A 6,000-nucleotide genomic window follows, 5' to 3' on the forward strand; every position below is an offset into this window, starting at 1 on the left:
ATCTGGGAACTAGAACCAAACTATTTTATTTGTAGAGTAAATATTAGCATAACAAGAATCTAACCAGTCCATACCCATAATAACATCAAACTCTATTATATCTAACTATATTAAATCAGCCAAGGTATGACGACTATATACATCTACTGAGAAATTTCTATAAATTTGCTTTACTATAAAAGAGTCTCCTACTGATGTTGCTACCTCAAATGGTTCTATTAACTCAGGTTTTATTTCGATCCTACTAGCAACAAAGGGAGATATATATGATAAGGTAGAGCCTGGATGTCACGACCCAAGCCTAGGGCCTAGACGTGACATGGCAAATGAGGTACCCGAAAGTACCTCAATCAAGCCTCTTAGCATTCTTTTAGCCTTTCATAGGTAATGATGATAAACAAGCGGAAATCATAATAGTAAATCTTCAACTTACATATGTCCAACAATACCTCTAACTATTAGATTTAACGGGGCTAAGACAAGTCCCTAGCTCACCCTCAATCATAATAGAAGAAATGTCATAGTAAAATATCTTAACATATCATAAACTAGAAAGATAAAGGAGTATTGTTCCCGGAACATGGGAACTCACCAAAAGTAGTCTCCAATGAAATATCAACTAGCCACGTGGAGGAGAACGAGGAGGAGCACCCATCCCTACATGGTGATATCATGTAGGCAAAAGAGTATGCGTTAGTACTTTAAATGTACTAAGTATGTAAGGATGCATGAACATTGAGGAAACATTAAAACATTTATGTAATATTGAACATAATTTAATGTATGCATAATAAATCATATAGATATCCTTTAAAATATTCATTTTGTTGGAAATTAACCATAACCGACATTTAAGACCATGCGAGCTATTACATGGAATCCAACATAACCCCCTACATTGGCCGGGGAGACTACTTGCCGGGTAGAACTCTGTCAACTTCATTCATTTCTTTAACTTTAACTTTAAGGGCTATTTATGGATCCATTAGCCTAAGCCTACAAGGGCTCCTATGTTGGCACATAGTTAATGAGACAAGGGGTTGCTACTAGGATTCCCTTACCGAATCCCACCTCAATACCTCATTCGGTGCTAAGTCAATCCCACGAAATAGTTTAATACTTCAAAATATTTATAGCATATAACTTGAGAATTCAAACATCATATTCGGTAGAATAGCTTATTAAAACATTTGATAATTCAAATATGCAAGAATTGTCCTTATTGCATAAAGAATCTATGATTCATATCATTTCATCATTCTTTCATTTCATAAGACTCCCTTTTTGATCATAGATATTACTTTCATAAATATTTATTTGGAGTCAAAGCTTTCAAGTCAAACTTTATTAAAAATATAGTAAAACTAGGTGGGTTCAAATCACTTCAACTTGCAAATATGTATGTAAATAAATATACATAAATACTTTGAAATCCATTAATTAAAAATCATACTTTAAACAACCCACCATGAATTTCAAGAACCTTTAAATAGATAAATAAAAGAATTACTTGTAAACCATCAATTCATACATATGAAATTATGTTGCATCAAAATAGAGCAATAATCATTAGTTTAACCATGATTCATACTATTAAGTAATATTAAGAATTAACATAAGAAAATATTACTTGAAATTAAGAGATTTAATTGAAAGAGTTTTTGGACTACATGGGTGGAAGAACCTATGGATAAACACCCACATAACTTAGAGTAAAGCTTAAAGAAAATAAACATAATTTATCATATAATCAAAATAATTTAGACATGGGAGTGGAAGAAATACTCTCATTGAAGCCTTACATACCTGGAAACCGAAGCTTTAGTTGGTACCGAAAGACTTAATGAACACTCTTGAGTCCTAGCTTCTCTCCTTGCCAGAATGTTTTGTGTACTACCCAGAGTATATGAATCACCGGAATAGTATTTCTTCATTACTAAGAACTAAAACTATATTTGAGAATGTGTAAAGAAGTGTATAGAGATTAGATTTGCTTGAGAAAGCTTGATGAATAAAATGAGGAAATAAGGTGGGTATTTATAGGTGGGAAAGAGGAACCTAACAATAAATAAAATAATTATAAAAAAAATCTGAAAATTTAGTGGAATATATTGATGTCATGGATGATATTAAATGGAGGACAATTTATGTCATGGGTGATGTCAAATGTATCTAGATCTTTCTATGGTAGGTGAAATGAGTTATTTTTGACAGAATACTCTTTTTGGGAGCTACGTTTGAATAAGATAAATTCCTTATTAGGATTTGGTGTCTTCATAAGAATTGTATATATGGAAGTCTAGTTTCATATCGTTCAAGAATCAACCAATTTGGATAAACCTACAGTGAGATATGATTTTGATTCTACAAACACTCATTTCTGTCACAGCATCCTACCTTACAAAAATTAATTTATTTGACCTACTTAACCTCCAAATCTTAAAATATGGTCTTCATAAAGGTTGTAGGTAATGATCTTGTGGTTACTCAGAAATTTGAATCACTCAATGTGGATATTCCTATGAAAAGTTATGCCCAAAATACAGAGGTTGTATCATGTTTAGGCGAAAATTGAAATATCATATACAACGTTTTTTGGGGATGTTACATTATCTCCCCCTTGGGAACATTCATCCTCGAATGAGAAAAGTGTTAGCTTGAGTAGAGTAGAGTGTTAACAAACAACCTATTATTAATGCAACAGTGTAATTTAAAATATCGTTTAAAACATATTTCATAATTTTTTAAGCATATGACAAGAAAAGTTGAGATGAAAAGATTTCAAGTAATTGAGCAAGGACAACTTAATACCTTAGGTTTGGGTAGAGGGGAAAAGATGAGGGTATCTCTTAATCATATCCGCTTCCGCTTCCCATGTTGCACTTTCTATTTGTTGATTCCTCCAAAGGACTTTAACTGATGCAACTTCTTTGTTCCTCAATCTCTTAACTTACCGGTCCAAAATTTCCACAGGAACTTCTTCATAGGTCAAGTTTTCTTCAATATTCACTACTTCCATAGGTATAATGGAACTAGGATCACCCACACGTTTTTTCAACATAGACACGTGAAACACCGGATGAACCATGGCCATTTCCAATGGTAATTCCAACTCATATGCAACCTTACCAACACATCTCACGATTCTATAAGGCCCTACATATCTAGGGCTCAATTTCCCTTTCTTACCAAATCGAACCACACCTTTCATGGGTGAAACCTTTAGATACACCCAATCATTCACATTAAACTCAAGATCCCTTCTTCTAGTATCAGAATAGGACTTTTGACGACTTTGAGCCGTCTACAACCTTTCTCTAATGATCTTCACCTTCTCTAAAGTATCAAGTACCAAATCGGGGCCCAACAAGGTCATCTCGCCTACTTCGATCCAACCAACTGGTGATCTATATCGTCTCCCATATAAAGCCTCAAACGGCACCATCTCAATACTTGAGTGGTAACTATTATTATAGGCAAACTAGATAAGAGGTAGGTGATCATCCTAATTCCCTTTAAACTCCAACACACAAGCCCTTAATATATCCTTTAGTATTTGAATCGTCCTTTCGGCTTGCCCATCCGTTTGAGGATGGAATGCTGTGCTCAACTTTACCTTAGTACCAAGGCCTTTTTGAAATGATCTCCAGAAATGTGAAGTGAATTGGGTACCACGATCCAAAATAATGGATAATGGCACACCATGCAACCTCACCAACTCCCGAATATACAACTTGGCATAGTCTTCGGCACTATAAGAAGTTTTAATCGGTATGAAGTGAGCTGACTTAGTCATTCTATCAAAAATTACCCAAATCGAGTCATGACGCTTCCGGGTATGAGGCAAACCCACTACAAAATCCATATTCACATCTTCCCACTTCCAAGTAGGGATTTCAATATCTTGAGCTAGTCCACCCGGCCTTTGATGTTCGGCCTTCACTTGTTGGCAATTTGTACATTCGGACACAAACCTTGCTATGTCTTTCTTCATGCCACCCCACCAATACAACTCCTTTATGTCTTGGTACATTTTCGTTGAGCCGGGATGAATGGAGTATCTAGAATTGTGAGCCTCCATCAAGATCAAACTCCTTAGGCCATCAACATCTGGAACACATATCCGACCTTGGTAGTATAGAACCCCATCTCCCCCTTGGGAAAAGACCTCTATCTTCTTTTCCTTTACCAACTTCTTTAACTCAATAAACTTTGGGTCAAGATCTTGCTTTGATTTAACATCCACCACCAAAGAGGATTCAGACCTATTTTGAACAACCATACCCCCATCATTAGTACTACCCAACTTCACCCCTAATCTAGCCAATCGGTGAACATCTTTCACCAACTCCCTCTTACTTTCATCCACATGGGCCATACTTCCCATAGACACTCTACTAAGTGCATCAGCAACCACATTAGCTTTACTCGGATGATAGTGCACACTCATGTCATAGTCCTTAAGGAGTTCTAGCCACCTCCTTTGCCTTAGGTTAAGGTCCTTTTGGGTGAACACATACTAAAGACTCTTATGATCAGTATACACATCCACATGCACCCCATAAAGGTAATGCCTCCAAATCTTCAGAGCAAAAATAACGGCCGCCAATTCAAGGTCATGGGTAGGGTAGTTATGCTCATGCACCTTTAATTGCCTAGAAGCATAGGCTATGACCTTGCCGTTTTGCATTAAGACACAACCTAAACCAATCTTTGAAGCATCACAATAAACTACAAACCCCTCTAATCCTTTTGGGAGAGTCAAAATAGGAGCAGAGGTAAGTCGATCTTTTAAGGTCTGGAAACTCTTCTCACACTCATCTGTCCATATGAATTTGGATTTCTTTTGGGTCAATTTTGTCATAGGAGATGATATGGAAGAAAAGCCTTTGACGAACCGTCTATAGTACCCGGCTAGACCTAAGAAGCTCCTAATGTCTGAAGGAGATAATGGTCTAGGCCAATTTTTGACTGCCTCTATTTTCTTAGGATCAACCTTGATTCAATCACCGGACACTACGTGACCAAGAAATGTTACCTCCTTTAACCAAAATTCACACTTACTAAATTTTGCAAATAATTGTTTATCCCTCAATGTTTGAAGCACAACTCTCAAGTGATTTTTATGTTCTTCCTCACCCCGAGAGTAAATTAAAATATCATCAATGAAGACTACTACAAAGGTATCAAGGTAAGGTTTGAACACCCTATTCATCAAGTCCATAAACACCGCCAGTGCATTCGTCAACCCAAAACTCATCACTACAAACTCATAGTGACCATACCTTGTTCGGAAGGCTATTTTGGGAATGTCACACTCCCTTACCCATAGTTAGTGGTAGCCGGACCGAAGGTCGATCTTGGAGAAGTGACTTACCCCTTGTAATTGATCAAACAAGTCATCTATTCTAGGGAGTGGGTACTTGTTCTTAATGGTTATCTTATTTAATTGTCGGTAGTCTATGCACATTCTAAGTGACCCATCCTTCTTTCTTACAAATAGAACGGGAGCACCCCATGGCGAAATACTTGGTCTTATGAACCCCTTCTCTAACAAGTCCTTTAATTGTTCCTTCAACTCTTTCAATTCTGCTGGGGCCATGCGGTAAGGAGGAATAGAGATAGGTTGGGTATCGGGGAGGAGATCAATACCAAAATCAACTTCCCTTTCGGGAGGGATACCGGAAAGGTCATCAGGAAAGATATTAGGGAATTCATTGACTATAAGAACTGACTCAAGAGAAAGACTTTTGGAGTTGACATCCCTAACCCTCACAATATGGTAAATACATCCCTTAGAAATCATTTTGCGAGCCTTAAGATAAGAAATAAACTGACCCTTAACCACCGAATCACGACCTTGCCATTCAATAACAGGCTCATTTGGAAATTGGAACTTGACTCGACGATTCCTACAATCTATGGAAGCATAAGATGCATGTAACCAATCCATCCCAAGAATGACATCGAAATCTATCATATTAAGCTCAATAAGATCAC

Source organism: Solanum dulcamara, chromosome 12, assembly GCF_947179165.1.
Source record: "Solanum dulcamara chromosome 12, daSolDulc1.2, whole genome shotgun sequence".
Taxonomy (NCBI): Eukaryota; Viridiplantae; Streptophyta; class Magnoliopsida; order Solanales; family Solanaceae; genus Solanum; species Solanum dulcamara.